This window comes from Phoca vitulina, unplaced genomic scaffold (genome assembly GCF_004348235.1).
Source record: "Phoca vitulina isolate PV1807 unplaced genomic scaffold, GSC_HSeal_1.0 scaffold120, whole genome shotgun sequence".
In the NCBI taxonomy this organism is placed as follows: domain Eukaryota; kingdom Metazoa; phylum Chordata; class Mammalia; order Carnivora; family Phocidae; genus Phoca; species Phoca vitulina.
The window spans coordinates 758,963-779,295 of record NW_022589823.1 but is presented as its reverse complement, the minus strand read 5'-3'; the positions used below and the strand labels follow the sequence as shown (position 1 = coordinate 779,295).

The window sequence follows — 20,333 nt, the reverse complement described above, 5'->3', positions numbered from 1 at the left end:
ACTCCATTTTTAACACCAGCCAGTCCATGACGCAGTGAGCACACTAATCCGCTGCTACCAGCCAGGGCCCTTGGGGTGCACTGTCCTTGCCCTACCCCCTCACTGCACACTCACAGACACCAAGCCAGGCCAGGATAGGATTGTAGGATTTAGCTGCTTTTTTTTTTTTAAGATTTTATTTATTTGTCAGAGAGAGAGAGAGAGAGAGAGAGCACAAGCAGGGGGAGTGGCAGGCAGAGGGAGAAGCAGTCTTCCTGCTGAGCAAGGAGCCGGATGCAGGACTCAATCCCAGGACCCGGGGATCATGACCTGAGCCGAAGGCAGACGGTTATGTCACCAAGGCATCCCTATAGAATTTAGCTTCTTAATGTTTAACTTGTGAACAACTTTAAAGCACATGTATTTTTTTAAAGCAGTATCTACTAAAAAATTATGCTTCTTCTGAAATATATGAAAATATGTAATTAAGACAAATTGAAATGAAAACTAGATAGTTACATGACACAAAAACTGATAAACCCCTATTTAAAAGCAGAGCACTGATTTTCCAGGATATTTAAAAGTTAAGTATTCATTTCCTAGAGACGGCTTCTTCTTTGGTTCCCATTTCAAATGAACATTTCCGAGGTGAAGGTGCCAGGGAGCGTTCAGAAATGAAACGTTAGCTCCCTGCTTCATGCCTGTGATATTGCAAAAGTGGTCTCGTGTCTTCTCACTGAACCAGCTGAACATAACCAAGCTACGCATCTTCATGTGTAACCAGTTACCATATTTGTTACATCCAACTTAGACACTGACCCAACACGCCACTGAATGCAAACTTCTCCCCACACAGAGAGCAAGGCGGAATTCTAAAAGACAGTGCAGACACAAAACCAATAAGCTAATAGAAAAGGGACTCAAATCCAAATTTTCTGAACCCAAGTTCAGTAAACACTCAAGAGACAAACAGCAGAGCCAAACTCCCCAATTGTCTACACAAAACTGGAGTCTCCCTGACCCGACCGCCTTAGGGAATCTCGGTCAGGATAAAGCTCGCCCCTGGCTGTGCACCCAGGTGCCTGGGGGACTCTGGGAAGATGCCAGGGCCCACCCTTCTCTGGTGGTCTGTGGGCTGCTAGCTGTTCTGACCAGCCCTCCAGGCAGGGCTACGGTATGTGGCTCAGGTTGATCTCCACTGCTGCGAACCAAAGTCAGTTAGGGTTCCAAAGGCAAAATCGCAAAAAATATCTCCAAATCCCAACCCAGACACCACAGTTCCTAAAAGCCTATTCTCAAAAGCATTCAATAACTCCTTAAGGCCACAGCAACAAGGATAGGCAGAGCACATCATATATAACAACAAATAATGGGAGACAACCTAATTGTCCATCAAAAAAAAAAAAAAAAAAAAAGGAAGAAAATATGCTGCCATACATCATTACTACATAACACTGTTGGTCCTAAAACAATACCCTGGTATTTGGAAGGTAGGGGATGGGTATCACTTACATAGATTCATGATATACTACTGGGTAAAAGTAGCAAGTTGAAAACTATATACATAAAGAATGATTTAATTCTGGTAACAAATAAATAAAACTATGCATGTGTGTAAGTGTATATATTTCTGTGTATGCAAGAAATGTCTGGAAGGGTGCCCAACAAATTATTAATAATGATTTATTTAGCTTGAGGTGGGTGTGAGAAATAGTTTTTACTTCATACACTTCTGAATTCTTTACATTTTTAGCACAATAACTGTAATTAAAAATATATGGAAAATAGTTTGATAATGTACTCTGGTTATATAAGATGTTATTGCAGAAAACTGAATGAATTCTATATACTATTTCTGCAACTTATGAAACTAAAATTATTTCAAAATAAAAAGTTAAAAATACATGGGAGAGACTATATAAAATTGGTGTTATATCTTTTTTAAGTGATAAAATTTGTCAGTGAAACCATCTGGGCATGCAGATTTACTTTCCAGAAGGTTGGCATTTTTTCCCCTTCTATCTTTTATTTTACTTAAAGCTATACATATATTTTTTTCTTTTTTTAGAGCAGTCTCAGGTCCACAGCAAAATTGAGGGCAAGGTACAGAGAATTCCCATACACTTTCTGTCCTAACGCATGCACAGCCTCCCCCATTATGAATATCCTCCACCAGAGTGGTGTACTTTGTTTCAATTGATGAACTATATGGATACATAGTAATTACCCAAAGTTTAGTTATGGTTCGTTCTTGGTGTACATTTTATGAGTTTGGACAAATGGATAATAACATATCCATCATTATGATATCATACAGAGTATTTTCACTGCCCTAAAAATCCTCTGTGCTCTGCCTATTCATCCTTCCCTCACCCCCCAATCCCTGGCAACCACTGATCTTTCTACTGTCTCCACAGTTTTCCAGAATGTCATGGAGTTGTAATCATACAATAACCTTTCCAGATTGACTTCACTTAATGCACTTAAGTTTCTTCCATGTCTTTTCTTGGCTTGACAGCTCATTTCTTTTTAGTGTTGAATAATATTCCATTGACTGGATGGACCAATTTATTTATCTATTCACCTACTGAAGGACATCTTGGTTGCTTCCAAATTTTCTGTAAACAACTGTGTGCAGGGTTTTGTGTGGACGTGTGTTCTCATCTCCTTTGGGGAAACATCAGGGAGCATGATTGCTGGGTCATATGGGAAGAGCACATTTCGTTTTGTGAGAAACCACCAAACTGCCTTCCAGGGTGGCTGCCCCATCTGCTTCCCCAACAGCCGTGAATGAGCGCTCCGGTCACTCCACGTCCTCCCCAGCGCTTGGCGGTGTCCGTGTTCTGGATTGTGGCCGTTCTCGTAGGTGTGCAGCCGAGTTCACCTCCCCGAGGACCTATGACGTGGAGCATCTTTTCATATGCTTATTTGCCATCTGTATGTCTTCTCTGGTGAGGCGTCTGTTAAGGTCTTTGGACCATTTTTCCATCAGGTTGTTTGTTTCCTTACTGTTGAGTTTTAAGAGTTTTGTGTGTTTGGGTAACAGTCCTTTATCAACAGATATGTTTTTTTGTAAATATTTTCTCCCAGTCAATGGCTTGTCTTCTCTTACTCTTAACATTGTCTTTTGCAGAGCAGAAGTTTTTATTTTTAACAGAGTGTTTATTATTTATGTCATGGACTGTGCCTTTGGTGTTGTATCTAGAAGTCATCACCATACCTAAGGTCATCTAGGTTTTCTTCTATGTTATCTTCTATTTATCTTCTAGTTTTACAGTTCTACATTCTTACATTTAGGGATGAGGTCCACTTTGAGTTAACTTTTTGTGAGGGGTCCATACCTAGGTTCACTTTTTTGCCTGTGCATGTCCAGTTGTTGCAGCACCATTTGTTGGAAAGACCATCTTTGTTCCACTGTATTGCCTTTGTTCTTCTGTCAAAGATCAATTGGCTATATTTATGTGGCTCTATTTCTGGCTTCTCTGTTCTGCTCCACTGATCTATTTGTCTGTCCTGTTGACAACACCACACTCTCTTGATTACTGCAGCTTCATAGTAAGTCCTGAAATCAGAGTGTCAGTCTTCTTTGTTCGTTTCCTTCAAAATTGTGTTGCTATTCTGGGTCTTTTGCCTCTCCCTATAAACTTTAGAACCAGTTTGTCAATATGCACAAAATAACTTGCTGATATTTTGATTGGGACTGCATTTAATCTATTGATCAACTTGGGAAGAACTGACATCTTGACAATATTGTCTTCCTATCCATGAACACAGAATACCTCTCCACTTATTTAGTTCTTCGATTTCTTTCATCAATATTTTGTAGTTTTCCTCATATAGATCTTGTACATATTTTGTTTGATTTATACCTAAGTATTTAATTTGGGGGGGTGCTAATGTAAATGGTATTGTGTTTTTAACTTCAAATTCCACTTGTTCAGGGCTGGTATATGGGCAAGTGATTGACTTTTGCATATCAGTGTATTACTGAAACTATTACACGCTCAGTGTATTAGTTTTGGTGGGAAGGAGGGCTTGTTAATTCTTTTGGATTTTCTACACAGACAGCCATGTTACCTGTAAACAAGGAGTTTTATTTCTTCCTTCCCAATCTATATACCTTTTATTTCCTTTTCTTATCTGATTGTATTAGCTAGAATTTCCACTACAATGTTGACAATGACTGGTGAGAGGAGTCATCCTTGCCTTATATCTGTTCTTACAGGGAAAGCTTTGAGTTCTTCCCCATTAAGTATGATGTTAGTTGCGGGTGTCTTATATTCTGCTTTATCAGCTTGAGGAAGTCCCCTTCTATTCCTAGTTTACTCAGAGTTTTATCGTGAATGGGTGTTGGGTTTTGCCAAACACTTTTTCTGCATCTTTGATATGATCATATGATTTTCTTTCTTTAGCCTGTTGTTGTGATGGATTTTCCATTAACTAACTGATTTTCAAATGCTGAACCAGCCTTACAGACCTGGGATGTATCCTGCTTAGATATAGTATGTAATTTTTTTATACATTGTTGGATTCAATTTGCTAATATTTTGAGAACTTTTGCATCTATATTCATGAGAGATACTGGCCTGTAGTTTTGTCTTCTTGTAATGCCTTTGGTTTTGGTATCAGGGTAATGGGGCCTGATAGAATGAGGCATTCCCTCTGCTTCTATTCTATGAAAGGGACTACAGAGAACTGGTATTCTCTCTTCCTTAAGTGTTTGGTAGAATTCCCCCAATGAACCCCACTGAGCCTAGTGCTTTCTATTTTGAAAGACAATTAATTCCTGATTGAATTTCTTTATTAGATATAGGCCTGTTCAGATTGTTTATTTCTTCTTGTGTGAGTTTGATGGATTGTATCTTTCAAGAAGTTGATCTTTTTCATCTAGGTTATCAAATTCATCTAGAGTCAGAAATCATTGCTATGTCTACAGTGTCTGGCCTATAGGCAACAGGAAGCTGTGACTACAACCCATGAAAACCAACAGATAATAGAAAGATACAGACAGGGAATCCACATAACGGCACTTTAAAATAACCATGATCAATATGTTCAAGGAATTAAAAAGCAGGATTGTGATTTAAAAAAAAAAAAAAGTAAATTCTATGCCTGAAAAATTCTGTATCTCAAATCCAGGAATAAATTTAATGAAAGATATATATGACCTCTAAACAGAAACTAAAAACACAGGGCACCTGGGTGGCTCAGTTGGTTAAGTGTCTGACCTGAGCCAAAGTCGTGGGGGGGTCGTGGGATCGAGCCCCATATGGGTTCCGCACGCTCAGTGGGGAGGCTACTTCTCCCTCTCTCTCTGCCCTCCCCCGACTCGTGCTCACTTTCTCTGTCTCATAAGTAAATAAACTAAAAGCACTACTGAGGTAAAGTTTAAAAGACCTAAAGAAATGAAGTGATGCAGCATGTTCATGGACCTGCCCACTCAATACCATAACGATGTCATTTCTGTCCAACTGGACCTTTAGAGTCTGAGTAACTATAATCAAAACTCTTGCAGGGTTTTGTGTGTGTGTGTGTGTGTGTGTGTGTGTGTGTAGAAATAGACAAGCTGATGCTAAAATGTATATGGAAAAATGCAAAGGGCCAAGATTGGCAAATGAAACTTGAGAAATAAAAAGGGGCAGACTTGACCAGACACGGGCATACCATGAGGCTACAGTACGGAGCTCAGTACAACGCTAAGATGGACAAGGAGAGTAACCAGGCAGCCATCCGTCCTGAGCAGCAGGGGAAGACGGCCTTTTCCACAAATACGCCGGTCAACTGAGTATCCACACGAAACAGAAATGAAATGACTCTTTTCTCACAAAATTCAACTCCAGGTGGATTATGCATCTCAATGTGAAAGATAGATCAATAAAGCTCTTAAAAATAATACAAAAGAATATCTTCATGGCCATGAGGTAGGGAAAGAACTCTTACATAGGACAAAGATTATGAACCATAAAGGAAAAAACAAACATATTTCAGACCTCCAATATAATTCACGAAGAGGTAATATGGAACAAAAAATAAAAAGAAAACATCTTCTCTAAGTATGTTGCAGACCTTGAGGTGAGCGGATCCATGTCCTATAGCTGCTGTAACAAATTACCACAAGCCTGGTGGCTTCAATCAAGGAAAATTTATTCACTCATAGTTCTGGGGGCGAGAAGTCCAAAGTCGGTTTCACTGAGCCAGAATCAGGAGACAAAAAGGCCGCACTAACTCTGAAGACTCTAGGGGAGAATCCATTCCTGGGCTCCTGCAGCTTCCCCGACATGGGGCCACATCCCTCCAGTGCCTGCCTCGGTGCCCCCCGCCGCCTCTCCCCGTCCGTTTGTGTGCATCCCACCGCCCTCTGCCTCTCTTCTCTAAAAACACCTTTGATGGCACGTAAGTTCCACCCAAAAATCCAGGTAACTCATCTCAAGATCCTCAATCACATCTACAAAGACCCTTTCTCCAAATATGGTAATGCTCACAGGTTCCAAGGATCATGACACGATTCTGGGGGAACTACCAATAAATGCGTTACAATGAGAGACCAATAAAAACTACGTGTGGGTCTTTAGAACTGCTATGCTCTCATGAAGAACACGTACTCCCTTGAGTCACTCTGGGAAGGGCGCGCATCTCTAGGTCAACAGTGTCAGATTTAACCTAACAATGTGGCTGCATAGAGAACCTGAATGACCATTTCTATACGCCCGTGGTCTAGCTGCGGCACACTGACCTACAGAGTAAGAGAGAAGCTGAGGCCAGGGTAAGCTGATAGTGAGATTCAAACCTGCCCTGACCTGCCCTGGGTCCACTTACTCCAAAACTGAGCCCACTCTGACCCTATGCTTCCCTCCAGCAGCCATCATTTGAGCATGGCCGGACCGAAGGTGCTCTGCACCCCTCTTCCTGGGCTCTTCCCCGTGCCGACTTGCGTGTGCACTCCCGGGCTGGGGAGAACCCTCCTCCACGTGGACGATGGGGCGATGCTGGTGCCAAGTTTGCAGGTGGGTCGTCCTCAGTGCTTCAGAAAAGACCCTCAGGACCGCATGGTACACAGTGGGTGTGTGTCATTAGACATATGTCAAAACCCACAGAATATACAACACCGTAAGGCAACTTACAGAGCCGGGGGATGAGGTGCCAGCGTGGGCTCACGGACAGAACGAATGTACGCTGTGATAGTGGGGGGCTGTGCACGTGTGGGAAGAGGGGTGCACAGGAACTCTCCGTGCTTTCCACACAATTTGGCTGTGAACCTAAAACTGCTCTAAAAAATAGTTCACTAATTTAAAAAATATACACTCGGGAAAAAATTAATACACCATGGGGTCATCATGTAAGACTGCCACAAAGCCGTCAGTTAGAATGAGTCAGAGCTATAGGTATTAACATAATCATTACCGTAATTCTAAAAACATAATGTTGAGATTAAAAGCAAGTTTCAGAAGGACTCATCTAGATGATTTATGTAAAGTTTTAAACCATGCAAGACAGCACTCTAGACTGTTTAAGGATATATGGAAATGCAATACAATGATCCAACACCAAGTTCAGGAGGGAGGCCGGGGGAAGGGGACTAGACTCAGAGTGAGTGTGGCCTACACGCTCTCTGTAATGGTTCTTTGCAAAAGATCTGAAGTTGTATGAGAAAATCTTAATCAAGTGGTAGGTACATGGGTATGTATGATTCTCTCAACTTTCCTGTATGTTTGAAAGATTGCAAATATTAGAAAAAAGATTAAACAAGAAGAGTCATCCACACTCAACAGTTTCTGACTGCTCAATGCAAATGTCAGCCTTCTATTCCCCAGTCCTCGTGAGCTTATCTAAATTACCCCATTTCACTGAAGTAAGACCCTGAACATCCATTTAGAACATAAAGGAGACAGACAGCAGTGCCACAGAGAAGGGTAACAAGAGTCTCCCATAAAAACACAGCTCTTGGCGGGGCGCCTGGGGAGCTCAGCTGGCTGGGCATCCGACTCCTGATTCTGGCTTGAGTCCTGATCTCGAAGTCATGGGATTGAGCCCTGCGTGGGCAGACTCTGCTTGTCCCTCTCCCTCTGCTCCTCCCCCTCCGTGCTCTCTCTCTCTCAAGTAGATAAATAAATAAAAGCTTTAAAAAATATACAGTCTTGGCTAACAAGTCTGTATTACATAAACGTGTAAACAGATAATAAACCTTTTAAAAATAGCAGATGGGCGCCTGGCTGGCTCAGCTGGTGGAGCATCTGACTCTTGATCTCAGGGTCGTGAGTTCCAGCCCCACGTTGGGTGTAGAGAGTACTTTAAAAAAAAAAAACATAAAGACTCACTCTGCTATTTCAAAAAAATTTTTTTAAATAAATAAAAATGAAAATAGCAGACATTTAATGCAAGAATGCTTTTAAACACTACTTGGTGAGATAAAGTCACACAAGGGTATGATTCTTATTGGACACTCATGATCAGAACTTAGAATACTCTTGCAACTGGAAGGAGAACTTAAATACCATCCACTCTGGTGTTTTTCCAACTTTTCAGTGGCACACGTTCTATCCTCCTATTCAAGCGAGCTCTCCTGAGGAGGCTAAGTGGAGAGTCTGCTCTGGTGGAGGCCGGGCCAAGGCCTGCCCTCTAAGCACCGTCCCCCACCAGACGACCGGCCGCCCCTCTAAGGGAGCAGCATGGCAGGCTCCAGAAAACCCCTGGAAACCACACCCTCTCCTCGCTACTACCCTCCCCCCCCAACTCGGCTCCAAGAACACACTGTCCATCTGCTACTGGTCTGCCTCATTTCCCATCTTCCCTCCCTAGATGGTGCTCACTGTTCTGAGCTACCTTTCTGACTTTCCAGAATCTACACTGCTATGAATTTCTTCTTCATTTTTAAAATTTTTACCATTTCGGGGCACCTGGCTGGCTCAGTCAGAGGAGCCTGAGACTCTTGATCTCTGGGTCATGAGTTTGAGCCCGACGTTGGTGGTAGAGATTACTTAAGTAAGTAAATAAACTTTAAAAAAATTTTAATAAATAAAATTTCTATCATTTCAATGCGATTTCAGAGAGGAGAGTCATCTTTACCTGATGGTGGTCATGAATATCGACCGAACACATCCTCGGTTCCCAGGGACGCTTCTTGTAGTAAAGCCCCTCCTGTGTCCGAGGCACGGAGGCCCACACCCCTGCTTCTCCTCCTCCTGGTGTGGCCCCTCTCTCTGTCCTTCCCTGATGGCTTTGGGTTCCCCAGGGTTTTGTCCCAGGACCTCTTTGCATTACTGAGGTCTCCCTAGAGGGTCATGGTAGTCACTTCAATCATGATTTCCTGCCAATGACTTCAGATTTCCACTGCTAGACAAGCCTTTCTAGAAAGTACCAGTCCTACATATCCAAATGCCCCCTGGACACCCCACACTCTACAGTACGAAACAGACATGTGCTTTCTGAGTTCTTTCTGGGCTGTTCTGTGAACAGCTCTGCCATCTTGCAGTCACCCATCTGGGAAACTCAGGAGTCCTCCTAGACCCTCCTCCAATGTCCCCTTCTTCACACTGAAACCTGCAGGGTCTGTGTCAGACCATTCTCTCCGTCCCACGGCCCTAGATCGCTGCAACTCTTTAACTCTTCTGCTCCCGTTTTTGTGCTCCTGCAGCCCACTCTCTACGCCCTGCCAGCAAACGTTGCTGTTGATCCTCAAGAGAGAAGAGGAGGAGGGACGGAGAGACAGAGACATAAGAAGGTTCACACGGGAGTATTTCAATTGCTGCTGACTGCCTTTAAAAACACCACCTGACTCCATCACCTGTTAAGGAAGACCCACTTCAAATAAAGCACCTAAGAAGAGCCACCCCCTTAGCCCTTTTTCAAAAACAGAAAATCGGCCATCTGTTTTCAAGATTTCATGGGTTCTTGAAAGCACACATGTATCACATCTTAATCTTTCTTAATTTCCCCCCATCGTCAAGTGCAGGGGTAGAAAACTGTGTAGGATAGACTTTGATGGTGTTACTCACTTCTAATAGAATGCCTTTAGCAGAGCAGGCGCTCGTCCACACGGGCTGTGCGAATGGTTGCTGTTCTTCCCGTACTGAAGAGTTCTGCCACCACCCTCTGATGATTCTCACCTATGCCAGTGGTCGGTTTGTCCACTCCCACATAACTCAAGACGCCATGTTTGTTTATTTACTGCCACAGTTTTAAAATTAATCTTGGTTATCTGGTAGGGAATGAGCCTTAACTTTGTTCTACTCTTCTTGGCAGTGTGCCCTCACAAATTCTAGGGTCAGACAAAGGACAAATTTAGGAACAACACGCATACTTGCAATATTGAGTATCCTTCTCCACCCAACAACATGGCATGATACGCTCCGCTCCCCTCTTTCTGATCTGCCAAAGTTCCTCAGTAATATTGTGTGTTTCCAAAGGACAGTTGGCACATCTTTTGTTGGACATTCCTGGGTACCATATTAGTTTGTTGCTATTGTGACAGGTGGGGCTTTTTCCAACGGATTCTTTTAAATCCGTTATTCCTGGTGTGAAGGCATGTTCCCGATTCCACAGGACGGTCCTGCACCCAGCATCGGTGTGGCAATCTCATTAGCTCTGATACTTCACTGATTCTCAGGGATTTGTCTGTGTGAGCAAACCTACAGTTTACAAAGAGTTTTGTCTTTTCCTTACCACTGTAATATTAATAGAAGTTTAGATGGACAGATCTTTATTATATTCCTAATTTTATGGGAGTATTTTAAAATTTTAAGTTTTAAAGATTTTTTAAAATTTATTTGACACTGAGCAGAGAGCCTGACCTGGGACTCGATCCCAGGACTCTGACATCATGACCTGAGCTGAAGGCAGACGCTTAACCGACTGAGCCACCCAGGCACCCTTAAAATTTTAAGTTTTAAATTTACATTTTAATTAATTAAAAGTCAATTAAATGGGCTTTTCAGTTTCCCAGTCCCACTAGCCGCATTTCAAGTGCTTCACAAATGCACGTGACTAGCGGCTGCCGTGGTACTCAGTGGCCGTGGCGGCTGCCGCACAAACCATTTCCACCAGCACAGAAGCTTCCACTGCGCTACTCTCAGTCCTGCTCACCTCACACATCCGTAACACCCATCTGGCGGCAGGAGGCATCTGAGTTTCTTTCAACACTGGTCTAGACTCCAGAGAGCCCAGTCCGAATTCCCCACTAGGCTGTGTAAATCCTGCCATGAACCAGCCCCCGCCTTTCCCAACCTGCCCTGTCTGCCCGTGTGCCGGGGCAGCACTGTCTGGAAATCCCCCAGCCCACTCAGCTCTGGCTCATCGTCGTTTGTCTAGCATGTTCTTCCCTGCCCTCCTGCAACACCCTCCTCACACATGCTTTCAAAGAAAGCTGGAAGAAACTCTATTTCCTCTATCAGCCCGGCTCGCCCGTACGGACAGCTGCTCCCCTTTGGGGTTACGATACAGCCACCGTGTACGTGTCTTCCAGCCCTCACTAAGCCATGAGCATCTTGGCACTCAGTCTGCTGAGTGTCGCTGAGCAACAGGGTGACACACAGAGTGTCTTGGTCTTCTCGGGCTGCCCTAACAGAATACCACAGACTGGGTGGCTTAAACAAGAGAAATGTATTTTATCACCGTTCTGAAGACCAGACGTCTGAGCTCAAGGTGTCAGCAGCTTTGGTTCTTCCTGAGGCTCTCTCCTTAGCTTGCACACAGCCGCCTTCTTACTTGTCCTCACACGGCCTTTCCTCTGTGGGCACACGCTCCTGCCATCTCTAAGAAGGACACCAGTCCTACTGGATCAGAGCCCACCCGTATGACTTCATTTAACCTTCATCCCCTCCTTAAAGGACATGTCTCTAAATATAGTCACACAGGGGGTTAAGGCGTCAACCTACGAATTTGGGGGACACATTTCAGCCCATGACGCCAAGATTACCTAATAACGAGGCCAGATTATCTCATTTCTATACCCTTCATCTCTAAATGATCTCCTAATTTTAGTGTTTCCTGAAAAGGGCTAATCCACACCCGCCATCTTCAGAGATAAGCAAAGCAAACAGAGCCCAGGAGTTAAGTAGGAACTCTCTATGACATGCTCTTTTGAGTTACTCACCTGCTTTGACAGCATGAATATGTCCTTTCACATTTCAGATACTTAATTTAAAGGTCTTTTATCAAAGATTCTGGAGAAAAAGTTCTGAAATCTGAAAGGAAACAAAAGAGCTTTCTCTGCTATTTCTAAAATGGTACTCTCAAGTCATGAATAGTCAGTGTAAACTGAAGGGACAGGATTTCTATTCTTCCCTTAAAGCTGAATAACACAAAGCCAAAGTCTGAAAGGAAACCCCTGCACGATTACTGTCCCCAGTGATTACCTGAGGTGCTGCCCCAAGAATCCAGGAAATCTCAAAAACAGAAGCCATTCATTTCCTGTGTGGAAAAGGAAGAGGGACTCTGGGTGCATCACTCTAAGTGATTCTTTATCGATAGATGACAGAGACAACTATTTTTAGGTGTTGCGTCTTTCAACGATTACACAGCTTTTTTTTTTTTTTTTGCTGTGTAGTATATAATTTCCCAGTCTTTGTAATACACAGGTGCAGTATCAGAAATGTTAGATAATTTTCTCTATAAAGACTGATCCATAAAGATTGCAGTCTTACTCAAAAGCAAGCTTACTGTAAACAAAATGCTAGCACAAAAATTAGTTTTAGAAGATCTATTAGCAGAGCAGAATAAAGTAACTCAACCCCCTTCATCCCACCCACCCTTTCTTCAGCTATGTCACAAGACAGTGACCAAATACTTTGTATGAATTCATTTTTATTTTACATACATGCCGCATATCACATCAGGTAAAATAACACATGAAAAGATGAAATAAAAATGTGTTTTCAAAACTTAAAACTCTTTCGTACCTTTCAACTAAAAAGATGGAACACTCACAGCCTGGACCCTGACGAAGAGAGACAGGCATGGCAGCAACACATTGGCGACCATTCCCCGGGGGTGCACGGCGTGAAGTGTGGGTGCTGGTCATGGGGTGTGGGGGTGACACCATTCCCCAGGCTCATGTTTCCATGAGACTCTTCATTCTAGCAGACCAGGGCCCCCACTCAAGTCTCTTTACAGACTTCTAAGTCCTGGATGTACATCTACCCCACTTTGTGAGACTAAAGGTCTACAGAGAGAAGGGGACCAAACGACCTAAGTGATCTGAACCCAGTTCACGCTTGCCTCCCTGCATTCTTAACACAGCAGCTAGTGAGTCTCAAGGACATACATTGTCAGACCACAAGTTCCAGTGATCCCTCACGACGCTTCAAGTAGAAATCAGTAGGGCCACTGGGCCGGGCCCAGGCTCAGGCCGCCTTTCTGGCCTGCCTCCCACAACCCACCACCTTCTCACCACCTGAGTCACCACGCTCAGCCCACCCACCTGGTTGGGATGCTCCCTCTCCAGTCACATGGAAGTCACCTGCCAGGGGTGGGCTGGCTAAAAGTCTAAAACCACTTCCCTAAGTGCCAGTTGTTGTCTTTCTTTTCAGCAGAGCCTGGATGGACAGAGGTCCGTGGACATGGATGCACACCAGCTCTGGTGGCAGGGTCACAGAAGAGAGCAAGAGGCGTTTGGCCCCAGCCCTCAGGAAGTGTCACTATGGACAACTAAACCAGAGGCAGCCACAGGGAAGAGGGTCCTGAGAGAGGGAGTAATTCCATTCAATACACACAGACCAACAACTATGTGGCAGGTACAATCTCAAAGTGCAGACCGCTGATAAGGGAGACAGGCACTTAACCCCACAACACCAGGTAAGTCAGCCTTTCAACCTGGGTCTAAACCAGAGAGCCCATACGGCAGTTTAGGGCCTCTGAGAAGCAGATGCTAAGACAGAACAGACATGCAAGAGACTTAGGAGCGAAATGCCCGTGAGGGGGAATGGGGAGCGAGCCCCAGGCTGGGGCGCTGACACGATGCAGGTGATCCCTGGTAGAGGTAGAGGGAAGGCAGGCAGGTTGGCCAGGAAAGGCCTTAGGCTCCACGCAGCTCTAACAAGGTTTCAGGCCAGCATGGGTCCTTGAGCCAAAGTCCCCAGCAGGAGCCACAGGCTCCCAGGCCCGGGCCTGGCTTTGTACTCCTGCAACAGAAGTGTGGCCTCGGCGGGAAGGTGGTGTGGGCCCACAGCCCAGAGGGGAGGCCACGGGTGGATCACGGCCACCTCGGGGCTGGAAGATCCTTCCAGATGGCACTTGAGACTTGAGCCCCACACCAGCGGGCACTCCGCTGGTAGTTTCTTCCTGGTAGTCTGAGCAACCAAACCCAAATCCTGGGTCAATGGCCCCCTGAGACACAGGTCTGTCCTGCTGATGAATGGCTTCACTGAATCTGAAAAACTATTACCAAAAAAGCTAAGTATTCAATCAAGCACAGATGATTCTTAATTTACAACTGAAAACAGGGGTGCCTGGATGGCTCGAACGGTAGAGCATGTGACTCTTGATCTTGGGGTCATGAATTCGAGCCCCACATTGGGCAACGAGATTACTTAAGATAAAAAAAAGTAATAAAAGTTTTAAAAAACTGAAAATAAACACGTGTAGTTTTTACTCTTTTATTAATTAAACAATCATTCATTAAAATACCTAAAATATGCTAGGTGCTAAAGACATAAAGACAAACAGATCAAAACTTCCTCTTGAAGTGTTCCCTATGAAGTAGCAAAGAAAAGCAAGCAAACAAAGAAATACAATCGTGCGATAAAGCCTACAGGAGTGATACAATGAGCACTACGCGGACACAGAGCGGCAGGCACCTCACTGGAGAAGCGGGTGTTTCTCACAGCAAGGCAGAACTTCAAAGAGAAAGTGAAGTTTAAACAAAAGCAGGAATTCAACAGTTCAGACTAGTTGGCAATGAACAGTATGTGCAAAGTTTTAGGATATTAAAACCGAAATCATAGTATTGATACTCTTAAAAGCGTATAAATCAAAATTCTATAAAGAAAAAAATTTTTGTAAGGAGACAACTGTGCTAGGTGATTCACTACAAAAAAAATTCTAAAGGGAATATTCCTGAATCATGTAAAGTGGGACATACAAGCAATTAGTAAGTATAATTTTCAGAGATCTTCCAGCATGTTTTATAAATTGAAAACATCTGTCTTTACAAATATAAACAGAAATCCTTATTATGCCAGCAACAGATAAAAAATTTGTTACAAAAAGTATAAAGAAATATACAAGGACATTTGGGTATTTCCTTAAAAGTTCTGTTAGAGTTGCATGGACTAGCACTTCTCAGAAGTTTTGGACTCAGGACCCCTTCAGGCTCTTAAAAATTACTGAGGACCCCAAAGAGCTTTTGTTTGTGTGTGTGATATCGATCAACATTTACCATATTAGAAATTAAAACGGTGAAATTTTTAAAATATTTCACTTGAATTTGTTTATAATAAACCATGTTAACATAAATATATTTTAATAAAAAATAAAAGATTTCCAAAGCCAAAACATTCAGTGAGTACAGGTATTGTTTTACTTTTACAAGTCTCTAATCTGGCTTCATAGAAGACAGTTGGATAGATTCTCTTATCTGCTTCAGCATTCAACCTTTTGCAATCTGGCTCTGTCTGAAGTCTACAAGGTGAATCCAGCCTCCCACAGACAGATGCTGGACCGGGCGGAGTGTTTCGGTAGCCTTTACAGATCACCGTGGACATTCCTCAACACCACACCACCCAAACTAGGCAAGTGGTAGTTTCTCACAGAATAGTCGCAATGTAGAATCTAAAACCGTATCAATGAACTTTTCGTACTGTTGTGTTACAACCCAATGGTCTATATTTTGAATGGATCTTTTCACCTGTGCACAAATTTGTAACATGATACACTGATATTTAGAAAATACTGGTTCACAGAACTATATAGATCTTCCTAATGTTGACACATTTCATTATATAATATCAAAACCTGACATTAATATTGCCACTGATCTCATCAAAAAAGTATTTAAGTAATGAGAGGCTGTCATGCTCATGGTGCAGATAAGTTTTATAAAATTTTAATTTTTGTCCAAAAGCACAAATATTATCATTGACCATAAATTCTGACAGTTGTTCTTGTTCATTTATGTTCCAGAAAATGTCCACCAGATATCCAAGTCTTAGAAACTGCGGTTTGTCCAACACCCATTTTTCAAGTAAACACGGCATTCTGCAACAAACGCGGCTCATTCACTTTGCAACTCAAGACGCACAAGTGTGCTGTTCCTCACAACATGCCCTGGACCTCCTGGTGGCACTTCCCACTGCCTCACACGGACTATTAAAAAGATGGGCATTCAAGGGTCGGGATTTAAGAAAATTAATTTTTATTGCTTCACCAGGAAGGATACAGGTAAGTGACAGTGCCGCCTACGTTTGCTGCTGAGCGGGGGGTTGCCGAGGAGCACAACGGCCGTCGGCACCATCAGTGCAAACACGGGAAACAGAAAGGACATCCTCGTGTCACTGTGAAAACAGTCTTCCTTCACAGGTGCCCAGAAAAGGTCTCAGGGACCCCCAGAGGAACCACACTGGCAGATTACTTCTGGAAGGAAACCCAGGAAATGGACACGAGAGAACACCTGGCGGGGAGGGGGGCGCACCACACACTCACACTCACACTCATGCTCACTCACTCTACCCCACACTTCCTTTGAACTGTTTCACTTCTCTGCCCCTGTATCTGCATTACTTTTTAATAAAACAGTGTGCAAAGCTGATCAATGGAGAAATGCAGCTGACCCTGACCTTTGACAGCTGAAACATTAGCTTGCCAGTGGGCTCTCAACAATTATTGAATGCACGAATATATACAAATAACAAACACAAAAAACAAAAAGTGGCAAGAATCTCAAAGGTGGGAGCAAGTGTGATGAGACTTCCAAGAAAATAGCCACATCAGAGAAGGCATTTGGGCTGGGCTTTGATGGATGGAAAGAATTTGTGGACATGAGAACTTTAATATACCACAAAATATTTAGGAAGCACAACAAATGTTTATTGATGTAAAGGCAATGTCAGGCTTCTGTTTTGAAAAAGAAGAATTATATCACAAATTACAGACATTAAGAACATTCAACGAGGAAAAAAGCTTTGGGAAGAAGTCCCTTCCTCTACACCCACAGAGCTTTTCCCCTTTTTGTTTGCCAGCATCCAGGCTGAGGCCCCTGCATTAACAAAATGCAGTAAAACAAGCAACAGACTAAAGGTAAAGCTTTGAAATAGACCATTAACCAGAATAGGAATAAAGAAACAGAAGTGGAACAAAGTCGATTGTGTAGGAATTTCCTTTCTAAACCACTGCAGGCCACTCCACCAGAGCACCAACTTGACACCACCATCCAGGTTTTCCTTTCTTTTTTTTTTTTTTAAAGATTTTATTTATTTGTTTGACAGAGAGAGAGAGAGAGACAGCGAGAGAGGGAACACAAGCAGGGGGAGTGGGAGAGGGAGAAGCAGGCTTCCTGCGGAACAGGGAGCCCCATGTGGGGCTCAATCCCAGGACCCTGGGATCATGACCTGAGCCGAAGGCAGACGCTTAATGACTGAGCCCCCCAGGCGACCCCACCATCCAGGCTTTTCAAGCAGTTCAGCCCCACCAGCCCCGAGATCCTGTACAGAACCAAATGAGCTGTGAGCTACTTAGACGGTAAGTTGACGCTATAAAAGGGTTTGGAAATTAATTCCTCTTTAAAGTCAAAGTTACACGTCTAATAACCTCATTCGCATCCACGGACAATCTCATATACTTTAAGGAGCCACACGTGTAAACTCTGTGTGTTCGTGATGGGGGGGTTGAGGGGTGCCTAAGAAGAGTGGGGTTCTGCTTTCCACCTTTCTTCCTAGGAGATCCTAAGAAGGGTGAAACAGCTGGGAAAGTTAGGGGGCAAGACCAGAGTAATGCCTTACTTCCCTCTTAGGAATCCATAACATAAAGCCAACAAACCTGCCCTATAGGAGAAAATCAGTGTATTCTAAGACCAGAACCCCCCTAAGGGCTGACCCCAATTGCAGTGGTTAATGATGACAATCCAGTGAGGATGCTGGGGAACAAGGCCACACGTGAGTTATGAATAAAGGCAGGGCCATACTCAACTAATCACTACTAGTCAACTAGTCCGGTGTACAGGCCAAAGGAAGTTGTGCAGGATTTTCCAGATTATCCAGGTATCCATCACTACCGGTCTCCACGTGGGCAGCATTTTGTCTGTCAAGTCCCTCTTCCCCTAACCTGCCTAGCACAGTGTCAACGCTAGACTTGATGCAAGTTCTCACTCAGAGAAACGTGAGCACTGTGAAGCCATCCTATTTTGAAATTACTTTATTCTGAATTAGAAGTTTATCCCCCGCACACACAACGCGGGGAGGGGAGGCCCAGGACAGAGTCCCACTTCCTACTTCTACTTGATCAAAATTGACAAGTGATGACAACAAGACTGACCTGGGTTGCTTCAGGACTGTGCTCCACTAATAACACCTGGCCAGTTTCAAGGCATGTTCATGTACTCTATCCGACTGACTCTCTACAAGAACTACAGGGTGTCCATGAGGCTGCTGGTCGCCTCCCCACAGCCAACCAAACCCACGTTCAGAGCTGCCATCATCCAACGGAAGTTCAGGGGCGCGTACCAGATGCCAGCCACTGTGCAGATGCCGAAGGTCGGCCTGAGACAGTCCCCACAACAAAGCATCTCCGCGTCCAACAGGGAGGCCCTGTACCAACACAACCACGACGCAAGCTGAAAAAGCCAGCATCCAAGGTGTGGGGACACCCTGGGAGCAGGGCCAAGTGTCGCTGGGCCTGAATCGTCACGGACCTATTGGGGCCAAAAGAAAGGTGTCAGGCGAGGCTAGAAGCTGGGACATAGGCCAGGGCCCCTGCCTCCCTGGCGCAATGCACTCTGTCCTTCTCTTCAAGGCTCTGTGCACACCCTTCTCGGCCTAGGCTAGCCTTCCAGGTCCCCTCCACTCACATCTAACCTTACACCCTTGACTCGTCTCTACATCCTCCACACACATCTAAAACGAGGCCAGCACAAACGGAAGCAACAAAGAAGCGTTTTGTTCACTGGACCCAGTCTCATCGGTCAACTCCTAGAAAGCACTCAAACATACAACCACAAAACAATAAGAATCGAGGGAATAACAAATACACTGGAGCAGGAATGAGGAGCAATCTGCAAACCCATATCTGAAATGTGTAAAGTCTGCATCTACGTGATTTTCCCTTGATGAAGAGCTATAACAAATTCAGGAGAGTACTTCCTGTCAGAACCATTCCTAATCGGAGTTTTTCAGACTTCTCAAGAGCATCTAATCACAAAATATTCTCAAGTCCACCCACTTCTTACTGCACTTCCATTTAAAAAAATGTGCCGTTTATCATAGAACTTTAAAAAATTTCAGTGTTGAATTCGAAACAGCTGCAAGTAGATGCTGTGTTATCTTTAAAACAAAGGCGACAACCGCGCCTTCCACCCTGAGCTTGGTGAGGGTTAAACCAGTGAGTCCAAGCAAGCACACACTTACTTAGACGGTTCTTTCAAAAATTCACTGCCCCAATCTAAGCCCGCTCACCAACCTGAAACTTAGTAACTGGACTATGAGAAAATGGATTCTAAAAACTGAAAATGCATTTGTTTCAAAAACAGAGTTAAACATTTAGATGTGTTTCCTCAACGGCCGCCGGCTGCCCTGCAACTGGGCAAGAACTTACTCTTCGCGCAACGAATCCAAACACAACATCAGGACACAAGTCTTGGGGAGAGATCATTCTAGATGCCGAAGCCACCCACCTCTGAAGTGCAGTTACTCCAGTCCATTTTTAACAAACAACCGTTCATTGTTTTTTTAATTTTTTAGAATTTTTAAGAATTCCGGAAATGGGGCAACAACCTCGTTCTAAGTGTTCAGTGCTTTGCATATGTTCTTTTAGCCCGAACGACGCAGACCGGCAGGTGCTGTTACAACCCGGTAATACGGGGGACACGGACACCCAGGCTGGAGGGAGGCTCCCAGGTCCTGGGAACAGCCACCCTCAGGAAGCCCAGACCTGCAGCCTGAAGCGCGGACACACACCGCCTTACTGCTTGGACAAAAATGGTCATTCCCATCGAGACTCACGTGCTTGAGGCCAAACCACCCAGTCAAACCGCAGGGCTCGGTGACCCGCCGGGAACCCACAGGCTGGCGGCCTAAGCGGGGGGGGCGGGGGGGTCCAGTTCTCCGGGTGAGGGCCAGGCAGGGGTCCCGGGGTGAGGGCCGGGCGGGGATCCGGGCCAGGGTCAGGGTCCCGGGGTCCGGGGTGAGGGCCGGGCGGGGGTCCAGGCCAGGGTC

The 20,333-nt window shown here is 44.3% G+C and overlaps 1 protein-coding gene across 5 annotated transcripts in view; it reads right to left on the bottom strand.

The window, feature by feature from the left end:
• Window positions 1–20,333, bottom strand: part of DIP2A (disco interacting protein 2 homolog A) — a 104,273-nt gene that overhangs the window by 83,399 nt on the left and 541 nt on the right. The window lies entirely within an intron of this gene.